At 43.2% G+C, this 15,889-nt stretch overlaps 1 protein-coding gene across 8 annotated transcripts in view; it reads left to right on the forward strand.

Moving 5' to 3' along the window:
- FRMD4B (FERM domain containing 4B) overlaps positions 1–15,889 on the forward strand; it is a 339,770-nt gene that overhangs the window by 192,248 nt on the left and 131,633 nt on the right. The gene's annotated exons all lie outside the window — the stretch shown is intronic.

The following is a 15,889-nucleotide window of genomic DNA, read 5'->3' on the forward strand; positions in this document are numbered from 1 at the left end:
ACCATCCAGGCCACTCTTACGAAAGGCAGCCATCCTTTTTTAAATGACCACACCACCACCCCTCCCCACCCCCGCCTTCAGAAATGCTGCTCTATGAGAGCACATCTAAGAAACAACACTGAGGCAGGGCCGTAGGGGAAAATATTTGGTTCCCTGGTTACAGCCCCAAGTGTCGGGTGAGATTTCCTCTCACAAGGCTGGTCCCTTCTGATGGGGTCAGAACGGAACTGAGATTATTTCAGAGCAGGAATAGAAATGGGGAGAAACTTGCCGACAGAGCATAATGACACAGGCTCAATTCTGCTTGTGATGAAAAAGGTGGAACCGTCTTTCACCGAGGCTTTAAGGTCACGGTGGCCTGCTTTAGCAGAAGAAGAGTTCCAATAGTCTGATAGATTCCAGAAGGATAGCAGCAACCCAGCTGGTTGGAATCTGGCCATTAAGAAGCCGAGGAGTCCCTCACTTGCCGATGAGACCTTAACAGTAGAAATAGGCAGAAAACCCAAAAGTGGATCAGGAGCTGGAAATGAAGGGTAATTCATTTATTCCACACATATTTATTTAGCTCCACAATGGGCTAGGCACTGTCTTAGGGGCTAGGAAAGCAGCAGTAAATGAAACTTACATTCCAGTAGCAAAACAACAGGAAAGGCAAATGACACTGAACATTTGATACGCGAGTTTGTAGTCCTAGGTCAGGAGAACCTCAGCAATGAGCTTGTCCACTGGGGATTTTTTTCAAGTACAATAATAAAGTATAACAAGCACCATTTATGTTGGCCTCTGTCAAGCTCTGTGCTCTGTTGGTAGGCATTATTAGCCTCATTTTAGAGATGTAATAAATATTAGCCCCATTTTAGAGATGTAACAAATAAGTCCTAGGAAAGTTAAGTCAGCTGAGCTTTGAACAGTTCCGTCGGAATCCAAAGCCTCTGTTCTTTCATCTTTGTCACGTGGTCTCTCAGTGCCCTCAACATCCTGACCTAGAGCTCAGAGCAGCACCCTGCCCCCAGACCTCCTTCTCCCATCGAACTTCTCCAGTGGTGTGCTGGTAAGTAGTTAACAACCAGCTCTCTGGGGAAAAGGGCACTGATTGGTAGTATTTGCCAATTTCCATGGTGTAAATACTCTCACCTTGACCGACTTCATGTTACCAAGGTCACAGCACTGAGTTGGGGAAAGATGAGCATTAGGTACCATTAAATAGCATTGCTTTCACTGATTCAGGAGACATTAAAAACCTCAAGAGCAAAGAGAATAGTAAAAGGGAGTGAAATATTTGGAAAGTGACGAATTTATTTCCAATTTAGTGAGCATTTATTACCCTTGTTTTTAATGTAATTTATTTCGATTTAAGTTGACATACTTTAATTTTTAATATTGGTTGTGCTTAAAAACCAGCTTGAAAATGGGACAGTAGATGCTCATGAGCTGTTAGGAGACGGATGCACATCACCATTCTCTCCCTCAAAGGATTCTTTTCTCCTCATTCTGTTTCCTGGTGCTCACGCAGAAGTCTTCTTGGGTTCCTATTTCGAATTTCTCTCATCTCCTTGACCTGTGGCCTTCCAGTTTATGATTTGCTCTGTTTTAATCTTTGAATCCCATGTTAGCCTCAAAAAAAGACTGAATCCTCTTTGAAAACACAACCTGCATTAGGCGACATTAAAGTTTCATCACCACGTGTTAGAAGCATCTAGGTTGAGCGGGGGAAGGTTTGTTCTGTGATGGTAAAATGAGTCCTGGACATTAAGAATTTTTCTGGGTTGTCCCAAATGAGTTTGACTTTTTTGTTTTCATTATTTGGTAATGCTTTTCTAAATCCCCTACCCAAATATGACATTTCTATCAACCAAGCTAGGACTCTGGACCTAGTAGAATCCATTTGTATTAATTATAAACTCCCTAAGGATTTATTTCAGCCTCCGCTTATACATGAATCCCAAAGAACAAAGAGATTTTGAAAAGCATAAAGCAGAGACAGTCTAACAAGGCCGATGAAAAAACTGAAACATGAAAACTCTGACAGTAAGCGTGTCCTCTAAAATTAGGGTAAAGTTGATTTAGGTTTTCTAATTAATTTTTGCTCACTTTTAGGTTTTCAGGGCAATATATGTGATTTGTTTGCTCTGTGGATGGCTTATATTGAGTCCAGATTTCCAAATGTCCTGTACTGAATAAACAGTACCCAGAGTATCTTTAAATTACAAGTACGGCAGTTTATTTTTAAAATCCCTCCACCCGAGCTGTGCTTGTCTTTAAGTTTTTATCTTCAAGTTTTTGAAAGACGCAGTACTTTTGCTCCTTCCTACAGGCTGTTTTTCACGGGAAAAGAGAAAACTGACAGTTGGCAAAGCAAAAAGTTTCCAAACCACAGGGTGTCTGCTACTTGCATAATCACTGAAGCTAAAATTTCCATTTTCTACCCGGCGACCGGAGAACTTCTTTTCTGGTCAACCTGAAATGCAGACAAGAACGAAAATCCCCCATGGCCCGCGGGCTGTGTTCTCAGCTTTTCTTGGTTCCACTTTGTGACTTTTCCTGTTTACAGTATCTGTGCCCTCCCATTTTTTCTTTTCTTTTTTGACTCATTGATACTGTACCACGATACCTAAAAATACAGCCTAACAACTGGTTTTAAGTAAAGAGGATGTTTCTTTCTGGAAAAAAAAAAAGCAGCAGAAATATCCTGCATGGTTTTCTGAAAATAAACATTTGACAGTCTCTCATCAGTGCCTCATCCGAGTTTCTAATTGGAAAACGAGGCAGAGTATGAATTTATACAGGGAACCCTGTTTTCATGGCAGCTGCTTCCATGAAGAAGCTGCCATGAAGATATGTCACCTGTTTTTCCCCTTGTTCTTTGGTGAGCTCCTTCTTGAACCTGGCTCAGCCCCTTATTAGCTGGGACCCTTGGGCAAGTCACTTTCAACCTCTTGGGGTCTCAGCTTCTTTGGTGTAAAACAAAGGGCCAAAAATGTCTACGTGGCAGGATGGTTGTGAGAATTCAATGGATAAAATGTATGCCAAAGCACAGGACATAGACAAGGCAGTCAACATATATTCATTTCCGTTTGTGTTGGTGAAAACTAGAGTAGCTAGTCCAAGACACCATTTGGTGGCAATCAGATTAGGAGCAAGAGTTTGCAAGAGTTTCCCCAGCTTTGTGCACACAGGGAGCCACAAATGGTGGATTTGAGTTAATCTGTTGATTATCACTGAGAAATCAGAATGCAATTAATCCCCAGCTATTGGGTTGCCTGCTCTCTCCAGGGTTTAACGGGCGGTTTGATTCTTCAACTCTAGTGTGACAGTTTGACCTCTTAATAACCCAGCAGAACTTTTTTCTTAAGAGAAACAATCATTTAACCAGCTTAAAATAACCATGTACAGTTAACATAATAGCACTCAACAGCTTACAAATCATTTCCACTAATTATAAGACTCGCTGCACGACGGTAAGGCTGATAAAGCATGTCAGGCACTTAGCACAGACCCTAACACATAATCTGTGCCGATGAAATTGAGCGTATGACAGGTGATATGACTATCTTCTGAGGTAAATTTTAGGTTCAACCTGCGTTAATAGAAGAGACAAACAAAGCTAAATGAGATTGATTCTTACCCATTTTACAGGGACAGAAATTGAGGTTTAGAGAGAAACTCTGATTTTCAGGCCATACCCTTAGTTACATGGCAAAGCTGGGACACAAACCCAAGCCTCCTGATTCTAAATCCTGTGCCTACCTCATTGACACCAGGCTGGTTTCTCCTGATGGCCTTCAGTTCCAGACTTAATAAGTTGTTCCCTTTCTCTCTCTCTCTCTCTTTCTCTCTCTCTTTCTTTCAAACCTGGCTTTTCTTTTCACCAGCCTTATGAGATCAGGAGATAATCTGATAAGGGATTGTCTTTTATGTGACTGCCTTCCCCAGGGAATGTCTGCTAAAGTTGACTGAAATTGCTTGCCAGGTTGATGCTGAAGCCACAGAAATAGCTTTTCTTGTTTGCTTTTCTCCAGCGTCTGCCAGGCAGAAAGGGGCTAGCAGTTGTATGCTAACATCCAGAAAACAGGGTTATCCCTCCAATCTCTCCTGCGAGCCACCCGTCAAGAGCAGTGGTCCAGTTTAAGTTCTCCCCATCCACCTCCTCAAGTCTCATGCTTCCTGGGTATGAAGTGAGTTTCGAAGTGCATTTTGCATGTGCTCAGAACTTAACTGCATTGCCAGTTGAGCTATTTGAGAGCCCTATTCTTATCTGAAAATACCTTGTTTAATTGTTTTTTTTTAAATTTTATATTGGAGTATAATTGATTAACAATGTTGTGTTAGGGACTTCCCTGGTGGTCTAGTGGGTAGGACTACGCGCTCCCAGTGCAGGGGGCCCGGGTTCGATCCCTGATCGGGGAACTAGATCCCGCGTGTGTGCCGCAACCAAGAGTTCGCATGCGGCAACTAGGAAGTCCACATGCTGCAACTAAAAGATCCTGCATGGCAACTGGAGATCCTGCATGCCACAACGAGGATCCCACGTGCGGCAACTACGACCTGGTGCAGCCTAAATAAATAAATATTTTAAAAAACACTAAAAAACAAAAAACAATGTTGTGTTAGTTTCAGGTGTACGGCAAAGTGATTCAGTTATACACATATGTGTATCTATGCTTTTTCAAATTCTTGTCCCATTTAGGTTATTACAGAATATTGAGCAGAATTCCCTGTGCTATACAGTAGGTCCTTGTTGGTTATCTGTTTTAAATATAGCCGTGTGTACATGTCATTCCCAAACTTCTAATCTATCCCACCATTGTCCTTTCCTTCTCCTTATCTCTAGAGCAGTTGTTCTCAACCAGGGATGATTTTGTCCTCCGGGAGACGTCCGGCAGGGTCTGGAGACATTTGGTTGTCACAGGGCGGGAAGGAGTACTGGCATCTGTTGGGTAGAGGCCAGGGATGCTGCTAAACATCCTACAATGCACAGGGGCAGCCCCCACAGCAAAGACTTATCTGGCCTCAGATGTCAGTAGTGCCAGCGTTGAGAAATCCCACTGTAGGACAAGCTCCAGAGACAGTGCCCTGTGGATCTCATTTGCAGATATATGTTAGTACCGAGAAAAGTGCTTGCATTTAGGAGGTGCTCGGTAAATATTGGTTGAGTGAATGAATGAACACACGATCCAGAGCTTCTCCACATTGAATTAATTGCACTGTGTGCTAGACTGCATCTTAAGACTAGAATAACGGAGTCAGGCCCAAGCAGCCACCTAACCGATAAGTAATCATCCTACACCCAGAGTGTTCACATAAGCAGGACAGGGCTGGCAGCACAAGAGGCGGGGGTTAATTCCATCCTGATACTCACTGAAAATCATTAACAGACACATAGACAATGTTTTTAGCGGCCGCCCATATTTCTTCAGTGTACGGCCAGGAGATAGCCGAGGAAAGGTGATTGCAAAAACCTTTGCAAACCTCTGGCCTTGCTTTCAGATAGTGGCAGGAACCAGGCAGCTGTGGTTTGGTGAATCTAGATCAAGCTTTTCCAGAACATGCTTGGTGATCAAGTTGATATGTAAAATGCCTAAGCTATGTGTGATTTAATATATAAGACTAACAGGTGGGGGCTTCCCTGGTGGCGCAGTGGTTAAGAATCCGCCTGCCAATGCAGGGGACACGGGTTTGAGCCCTGGTCCAGGAAGATCCCACATGCCGTGGAGCACCTAAGCCCGTGAGCCACAACTACTGAGCCTGTGCTCTAGAGCCTATGAGCCACAACTACTGAGCCTGTGCTCTAGAGCCCGAGTGCCACAACTACTGAGCCTGTGCTCTAGAGCCCGCGAGCCACAACTACTGAGCCTGTGCTCTGGAGCCTGCAAGCCACAACTACTGAGCCTGTGCTCTAGAGCCCGCATGCCACAACTACTGAGCCTGTGCTCTACAGCCCGCGAGCCACAACTACTGAAGCCCGCGAGCCACAACGACTGAAGCCCACATGCCACAACTACTGAGCCTGAGCTCTAGAGCCTGCGAGCCACAACGACTGAAGCCCGTGAGCCACAACTACTGAGCCTGCGCTCTAGAGCCCATGAGCCACAACGACTGAAACCCGTGTGCCACAACTACTGAGCCTGTGCTCTAGAGCCTGTGACCCACAACGACTGAAGCCTGTGTGCCACAACTACTGAGCCTGCGCTCTAGAGCCCGTGAGCCACAACTACTGAGCCCACGAACCACAACTACTGAAGCCTGTGCACCGAGAGCCCATGCTCCGCAACAAGAGAAGCCACCACAATGAGAAGCCCGTGCACCGCAATGAAGAGTAGCCCCCGCTCGCCGCAACTAGAGAAAGCCCACATGCAGCAATGAAGACCCAACGCAGCCAAAAATAAATAAATAAATAGATAGATAGATAGATAAATAAATACTTCTTAAAAAAAAAAGACTAATAGGTGGGAAATACTTTGTAACAGAAGTCCTGTAACACGGCCGTGCAGGGCAAACCGGGGAATCAGATGCCTGAATTTAAGTCCGACTCTGCCTCCTTCTAGCTCTTCGACCTAGCGGAGACCTGTGGGCTGGGGTCCGTCAGTTACCTTCTCTGAACCTCAGTTTTCTCACCCACACAGTGAAGCAGGATTGGAATCCACCTCACAGGGGTGTCATAAGAATTTAAAAGGCCCATGTAAATAAAAGAAAGGTCTCTGGAAAGAGCCAGCCCACAGCAACTGTTACTTACTAACATTTTTCCTAAGGCAGATTACTCAGCTACTCAATTTCATCTTTGGTTAACTGAATTCTCCCCTTCTTTATCACTCTCCCCACCCCGGCCCATTTTCCTTTCCTCTTCTGCTTCTTCTATGCCACGGGTGCTTCTTCCTTACTTACTGTCTCTCGTTTTCCTACTCCAGTCCCAAGGGATGCCCAAGAGCCCTACTTTGATACGACTAATGGTCCTGAGATTCTGCCCCAGGTCACAGCAACATGACCCTAGACAAGTTACTGAACCTCTCTGCCCTTCAGTTTTGCCACCTATAACATCTCAACAGTAAAACTTCTTACCTCCTAGGGTTGTTCACAGCATGAAAGAAGATACTACCCACATGAAGTGCTTAGCCCTCGTGTGACATGTCCTACATGCTTCCTAGAAGCTAGGAGAATGGTTGGTTGATAGTGAAAAAAGAAGTTCCCAATGATTGCACACTGGGAGGGCAGGCACCGTCTTGAAAGACCTTGAGGGGAGATCGCAGCTGACTGGGATTGGAGACATCTGTGTCAGTCTAGGCCATTCCCTGAATGAGAGTGTCAATAGCTCATATTCACTCAGCACCCAGAGATGATATAAAGGGACCCTGTTCAGCTGGAGTTGACATCATGTGGGTGAAATCTAAAACTCTGTCCACTCAATAGATCCCAAAGTAAGAGCGTCCTAGATACGTCCCTCTCTCCAATTCCTCCAGGATGTCTCATCTGGAATTAATAGCTCACCTTGTTCTCTGGGTGGAAAGCTTGTTTTTTAAATGTGTTAAGTCTGTCTGGGTCAAGGCTTGGGAGGTGTTTTTGGAACACCCTCACTTTACATTATGCTCTACATGTTTAAATCACTTGTGGATATTTCATTGGTACCTGTGTCTAGACTCTGACCAGTTAAAGTATCCCTCCCCTGAGCAGATATTTATTGTCTACATTCTTACTGTGTACCAGGCCCTGTTCCAGGCCCTGGGGATACAGTGGTAAACAAATCAACCAAGGCCTCTCCCGTGGAATTTACGTTCTGGTGGTGAAAGATAGAGGATAAACAAACAACCACCAAAAAGAAATATTAGCTACAAAGAAAATAAAGCAGTGTGGTATGAGAGACAGTGTCCAGGCTCTACTTTACACTGAGGACAGGGAAGGCCTTTTGGGGATGGTGACATTTGATTTAACATCTAAAAGATGCAAAAGCACCCAGTCGTGCCATGATCTGGGAAAAGAGCATTGCAGACAGAGGGAACAGCATATGCAAAGTCTCAAAGTAGGAACAAGCCTTTATTCTGAGGAAGAAAAGAAGGTCGGGAGTTCCCTGGCAGTCCAGTGGTTAATACTCTGCGCTTCCAATACAGGGGGTGTGGGTTCGATTCCTGGTCGGGGAACTAACATCCCACATGCGGCATGGCCAAATAAATAAATATAAAGATAAGAAAAAAGAAAAGAAGGTCAGTATGGCTGGTGTGTCCAGGCAAGGCAGATGGGTTGGACATTAAGTTAGAGAGGGTGGTGGGTCAGGTTACATGGACACTGTGAGTGAGGCAAGGAGTCGGATTCTCCAGTGTATTGCTTGAGAAGCCACTGGGCATTTTTAAGCAGAGAAGTGAAGGGGTTGGATCTGTATTTTGAAGAGATCATTCACAAGGCCATATGGAAATTGGACTCAGAAGCACGAAGCCCCGTTAGGTAGCTGATTTTGCACACCTCCAGGCAAGAGATGATGGTGGATTAGACTCTAATGATGATGGTGGATAGGTCATCCCACGAAAAATCTTGGGGAGTCATTTTAATGAGACAGGTCCTCTTTTGATGAACTTTCAGAAAAGGTCAAAAGGGAATGAGAGAGAGGAAATGAAGCTTGCTGCTTCCTTACCAAGCTTTTATATTTCCGTGTTCCAAAGAGCTACTAAAGCAAAACCAAAGTAGGCTGGGGTTCTGGTCCTTTTTTGGTATTTCCTGTTGCTTTCTAAGCTGGCCCCAGTCATTAGGAATGATCCCACACTGCCCTATCTTGACTTGCCTTAGGGGTCTTTTTGGTTTTTATTTTGTTTGTTTTTTGTTTGTTTTGCCGACTCTCTGCTCTCATCTCCTGAATCAGGTAGTGGGATTGGGATTTGGTGGGGCGTGAGGGTGAAGCTCACACAGACTTGAACCCCACTCTGGGCTGCACATCAGCGCACCCCATGAAGCCAGAGTTCTGGCCTGTGGCCAGTTCTCACTTCCCTTCTGATCTTCCTCATTTAACCACTGACCAGAAGGAGAAGGTCCTTCCACCAGCACTCAGCGCTTAGCCTCTGAGGACCTGCTGTATCATCTGGGGAGCAAACGCAGGGCAGCCACTGAGGTGGGAGTTTTAATCCAACATGCACAATTTTAACCTCTGATTTCCTGAGGTTGAAGGCAGGAGAGGGTGGTGGGAAGGGTATCAAGTCTGGGTGGGTGTCAAGCGAAACTTTCCAAAGAGATCAATTTCTTATATGTTTTTCCATTCCATGTGAGGCAGTGCTGCTATTAGCTGTCACTGGGTAGGGGTCAAATCCGAAACTGCTCTGATGGTCTCTATGGGGCTCAAAGGTGATTTTGAATGTGTAGATATAATAATCATTGTGATCCATGAACAGCTCCCTTCAAATATAACTCCTGTGGATGAAATTAGAAGAGAAAGCTTCAGTGGGAGTCATGTTTGAAAATAAGTAAGAAATGCCCAGTTTTTTTTCCTTTTTATGGTTACAGTATTTTTTAAAAATTAAAAGAAACAAATCCATCTGTTGGGAAAAGAAGTGCATTTGCATAAGGTGGTATTTAGCAGCTGAGTAACCTCATGCTCACCTCATGTCGGGCCTGGAAGACAGAGTCCTGAGTTTTATTATGTAAGTTTCAGGTGTACAACATAGTGATTCACAATTTTTAAAGATTATGTTGCATTTAAAGTTATTATAAAATATTGGCTATATTCCCTGTGCTGTACAATATATCCTTGTAGCCTATTTATTTTATACATAGTAGTTTGTACCACTGAATCCCCTACCCTATCTTGCCCCTCCCCCCTTTCCTCTCCCCACTGGTAACCACAGTTTGTTCTCTGTATCTGTGAGTCTGTTCCTTTTTTCTTATATTCACTAGTCGGTTTTATTTTTTAGGTTCCAGAGTCCTGAGTTTTAATCCCGGGGCTCACATTGACTTGCTATGTGGCACTGGGCACATCTTTCCTTAATTTCCCCACGTTCCAAATAAGCAGCGGTGATTAGATCCCTTCTAAGACTCTAAGTTCTACAATTCTAACTAATTCCAGTCAAATGATTTTGCCCTGGAACTGAGATGACTTTTCACGCCTGCTTTATGATGCATTGTTTTTCCTTTTCTACCCACTCATCTCCTCTCCTGAAAATGGGCTGCGTGGGAAGGCTTTCCCACAATTTGTCACTTTATAGTGTAGGGAGTACCTTATGGGTAGCTAAGTGGTTAAGAGCTTGGACTTTGGGTTTGGGTCTAGTTCTGCCATTTATGAATCTTGTTATTTATAATCTCTCTAGTAACCTCCTTCTCCTGTGTTATTGGGAGATAAGATTATTTGTCTCATGTGAGTATCACAAGGGCTTGCATATATTCATACATGTAAAGTGCTTAGTGCAGTGCCTGGAATGTAGAAAGCGTCTGCTGGTTGTGTTGCTAGTGTTATTATTAAAATACCTAGCCAGGGACTTCCCTGGCAGTCCAGTGGTTAAGAATCCGTGCTTCTACCGCAGGGGGCATGGGTTTGATCCCTGATTAGGGAACTAAGATCCCACATGCCACGTGATGCAGCCAAAAATACATAAATAAATAAAATGCCTAGCCAGGTGGCAGGGTCACAGAAGGACACAGGAACTAGCGTTCCCCTCTCTCTTTTTATTTCTGCTCCATCATCTCTGGACAACGTTTCCACCATGTGCTTTTTAACTTTACCTGTCATTTATCTTCTTTAAAATGGGTTAGTAATATTCCTCCCATTAAAAAGCTTTTACTTTTATTTTTAAATGGGAGGATAAATGGATTACAGAAAAGTTTAGCTGTTTGCTTGTTAATTTTCAAGCACATGGGGACTATAGTAAATGTGGTCCTCAGGAGCGGTATATTTGACTCTCAAGGGTGTCAGATTAAAAGCTGTCAGGATGTTGCTTATGAGGTTTGGAAAGACTGAGTAACTTTTTTAAGGTAACAGAGGTAATAAGAGATAAAATATGATTGTGAGCCCAAGTCTGGCTTAGAACGCTTGTACAAGTTCCATCATTTCTCAGGCCTCAGCTTCCTGGTGCTTGAAATGAGGATGCCTCCTTTCATAGACTTGTGTAGAGATTGAAATAGTATTTTTTTTAAAGAAGAGAACATGAATGGTATTTTTATTCTGAAGCCTCTTCTGTTTTTCTCTTGCCATCACATAAAAGCATTGGTTCACACTTGGTTCACACGTAGCTTGGATTTGAAATTTTATCCCCCTAAACTTTGTTAGAAACCCTGTTACACTGGAAAGTCTGAGTTAGGACTACCTGACTTTTGGTCAATTATTTTGAAATACGATATGTTAATGAGGGTCAGGCGTCAAGTCCTTTGCCTGGTGCACGGCAGGCCCTCCTTTGACGTTTGGTTGTGTCTCTTCCCTGGTACAGAGTGAACTTGAATGTAGTTTGCTTATTCACATAGTAGGGCTCCCAGGAACCTGGCAGATAATACAAATGTGTGAGCCAGAGACCACCAACACTACCTACAGAGGGGACTGTTCTGCCCTACCTTGGCCACATGTGGCCATGAAGGAAATCCAGCCCAGTGTTTCTAGATCTTACCATCTAAATTTTTTTTAAATGGCATCTCCTGATTTCTAATAGCAGCAACTGAAATGTATTCATAAGCATTGGGTTTTTTTTGTTTTGTTTGTTTTTTTTTAAGATGAGGCACTTTTCTGTTCTCTGGCTGAGTTATTTCTGTTAGCTTCTGAACTTTCATTAATTGCTATTTTGTACAAAGGCATCTAATTTATTTTTATTTATTTATTTATTTATTTTTGGCTGTGTTGGGTCTTCGTTTCTGTGCGAGGGCTTTCTCTTGTTGTGGCAAGCGGGGGCCACTCTTCATCGCGGTGCGCGGGCCTCTCACTATCGCGGCCTCTCTTGTTGCGGAGCACAGGCTCCAGACGCGCAGGCTCAGTAATTGTGGCTCACGGGCCCAGCTTCTCTGCGGCATGTGGGATCTTCCCAGACCAGGGCTCGAACCCGTGTCCCCTGCATTGGCAGGCAGATTCTCAACCACTGCGCCACCAGGGAAGCCCATAAGCATTGTTTTGACCAACAAGATACATCCACCACCTTTCAACTTTTGATTTAAGTAAATGACAAGGGCAGGTTTTTCTGTGGTTATTGATGATCAAATTAGCCCTTTGATCTCCTGGAGGAGCCATCCTCCCACGTAGGAAAGGGCTTGGTGAGGACTGTGGGCTCGGATATGCCAGGGTTCAGATGTGCCAGTGTGGGCATAAAACTGTAGCAGTTTCTCCCCAGTTCATCTGCACTGCCTTTCTCCAGTTTGTGTGTGTGTATCATCACATCACATGGTGGGGTGTTTGTTTAGTCCCTTCCCCGGGCCCCCCACCCCAGATGTCAGCCTCTCTCTTGGCTGATGTATTGTCCGTGATGGGAGTATCAGTGATTCTGAGTAGATGATTTTACCATATTAATGACATCATCCGGGGAGTGTGTTCTCTGGGATCTTTTGCCTTGGTTTAGGTATAGGTACCTGTGGTGTCGTATGAAGATGCTTTTAGTTGCAAGAAGCAGACTCCAACTCAAGTTAGCTTAAGAGAGAGAAGCGGGGAAAAAGTGGATTCATTGAAGGAATACAGGGATGTTTTATGGAACTCAAGAACAAGGATTCTGGATAAACCATAATGGAAAAGAGTATTAAAAAGAATGTATACAGGTGTGTAACGGAGTCACTTTGCCATACAGCAGAAATTAACACAACATTGCAAATCAACTATATGTCAATAAAAAAATAAATTTAAAAAAAAGAACAGGATTCACCCAGACCAGTGGAATGGGCTAGAAGTGACTGGAAAGACATTAGGAACCCTGACAGCAATTCTCAAGCTTTTCCTCTCAGGCTGCATGATTTCCCTGGCCTCCTTCTAGCTCCCTGTCTTCTTCATTCTCTCTGCAGATGGTTTTCCTTTTTCTCCACGTGCAGCAGACAGTGGCTGCCCCACAACCACCATATTTTCATCCACTCGGACTCAATTCCAGATTCCCTGGACTGAGGTTCTGATTGGCCCAGCTTAGGTCAGGTGTCTTTCCCCTCATCCAATCAACTGAGGCCAAAGGGGTAGAACCAAGTTGTACAGACATGGGCACCACTGCCCATGGTTGTCATGAGGTGGACAGATACACCTAAAAAAATATTTTACTATTAAACTCTCTAGGATAAAATTATGTGTTGACAAAAGGCACATTGACTAGATCAAGGGAGATGCAAAGAAAATCAGAAAGGAGAAAGGATGTTTTTTTAAATCAGGAAATAAATTCATTTGGGTTATGCAACAACAGAATACCTTGCAATGTTTTATGAGTTTTGACATATCCCTTAATGGATTCATATTGTTTCCGTTGATCTTCTGAGTATTATTTTATTGTTCTGTAGGGCATGTACTTAGGGTTTGCTTGTGTGGGTTTTACAAAAGAGATTAAATGATTTAAACTGACACATTGATTGATTTCCTCCTGTAGTATAGAATAGTAGAAAAAAGATGACATTTTTTTTTAGTTAGACATTAATTCAAATTTTACCTTGGTTTTTTCTTGCCCAGGCAAATTTGAATAATTAACCTTAAACTCTGTACCTTGACTTCCTTGTCTGTAAAATGGGTATGTTGCCATATTGTAGAGTTTTGTGGAGCTTTAATGAGATAATTTCCATAAAGTTCCCAGATTAGTGCCTGAAACAAATAAAGATTTGTTCCCTTTCCTCTGGCCACCAGAGATGTGTATGTGACCTGGCTTTGCAGAGCTGAGGGCATAATCAGTGGCCATGGGACAACGTAAAGCTTCTCACTTACCTCTTAGCACTACTTCCGAGGTTCCTATGGGCCACATCTCCCATCTAACCAACTGAGCTACTTTCTAGGCTTTTAGAGCAGAGCTCAATCAAAAATGTAAGTAAGATATTGTAATTAGTATTTTTCACATTAAAAACAGATTGCTTATCCCGCTCTGAGACTCAATTTTCTCATCTGTTGAATTGGGGATAATAACACCAGCCCCAGAAGGTGACTCTGCAGCTCAGAGATAAGATTATAAACACCTAGAGCAATGCTAGGTATGTAGTTGGTGCTCAGTAATGGAAGCAATTTTCTTTTTAAATTGGGATTATATGTATCTGAGTTTCCATGTCTTATAGTTTTGTTTTGTCTTGTTTAGTTTTTTGCCGAGTCATGGTGACTTGCAGGATCTTAGTTCTATGACCAGGGATTGAACCTGGGCCCCCTGGCAATGCAAGTGCTGAGTCCTAACCACTGGACTGCCAGGGAATTCCCAAGGTCTTATAGTTTTGTACAACACCTAAGAGACAAAGTGCTGCCGATGCTTTTCAAAAGTAACCCAGCAATTCCACATGCATGGACAAAGCTGGATGTGCAAAATTTATTGTGACATTGCTTATGATAGCAAAAGGCTAGAAACAGTCTAAGTGTTTCTCAGCAGGAGACTCAATAAATTATTATACGTCTGCACAATGATTTGATACTATAGAACCTTTATAAAGAATGAGGTCAGTCTATATGTGTTGACATTGGAAAGATTTCCAAGAAATATTGAATTAAAAAAGCAAGGGACAAAACAGTAAGTATAGCATAGTTCCACTTCAATTGAAAAAAACCATACACATATAAATATCCATATACACAGACACCACAGTCACACACATACAAACACACACACAAGTATTAAGAGTGCCTGCTTCAGGACTTCCCTGGTGGTCCAGTGGTTAAGAATCTGCCTGCCAATGCAGGGGACACGGGTTCGATCCCTGGTCCTGGAAGATCCCACATGCCAGGGAGCAACTAAGCCCGTGTGCCACAAGTACTGAGCCTGCGCTCTAGAGCCCGCGAGCCACAACTACTGAGCCCACATGCCACAACTACTGAAGCCCACGCGCCTAGAGCCTGTGCTCCGCAACAAGAGAAGCCACCATGGTGAGAAGCCCACGCACCACAACAAAGAGTAGCCCCCGCTCGCCACAACTAGAGAAAGCCTGCATGCAGCAATGAAGATCCAATGCAGCCAAAAATAAATAAATAAATAAATAATAAAAATAATTATTTTAAAAAGTTAAAAAAAAAAGTACCTGCTTCATTTCAAAATATGTCCCATATAATAATACTAAAGTAAAACATTTAACGTGAGAATATGTTTTTTTAACATGTACATGTGTATATCTGAAAATCCATATAAAGATGGTCTGTGAGGATTCTCCTCAATCTGACAGAGTGGTAATTTCTGCAGGTAGAAAGGTTTGGAGCATGAGTTACTCAAAGTTGATCTTTGCATTTTATGCATTGTTTAAATATTTTACAAGGAGTAATTTCCCAGTATTGCAGTTATAAGTGATAAAAAATTAAATATAATTAGTAACTTATACATCGAACTGTTCTTAACTGGGTATCTTAACTATTCTTTTTTTTAAAATGTTTATTTTTTAGCTGCGTTGTTATTTTTTAGTTGTGGCATGCGAGATCTTTTGTTGCAGTGCGTGGGCTTCTCTCTAGTTGTGGCATGCGGGCACACGGGCTCATTAGTTGTGGCACGCGGGCTCCAGAGCACATGGGCTCAGTAGTTGCGGCGCGTGGGCTCTCTAGTTGCTCTAGTTGTGGTGTGCAGGCTTAGTTGCCCTGCGGCATGTGGGACCTTAGTTCCCCGACCAGGGATCAAACCGGTGTCGCCGCATTGCAGGACCGATTCTTGACCACTGGACCACCAGGGAACTCCCTATCTTAACTATCCTTAACTGTAAATTATGGTAGTGATATGAATACTACAAAGGAGGGCCAAAGTTTCAAAAATGGAGACTTTACATTTTAACTTTAGTATCATTTGTTTTTCATCCTATAATTATGCATGTATTG

This window comes from Eschrichtius robustus, chromosome 12 (genome assembly GCF_028021215.1).
Source record: "Eschrichtius robustus isolate mEscRob2 chromosome 12, mEscRob2.pri, whole genome shotgun sequence".
NCBI lineage: Eukaryota > Metazoa > Chordata > Mammalia > Artiodactyla > Eschrichtiidae > Eschrichtius > Eschrichtius robustus.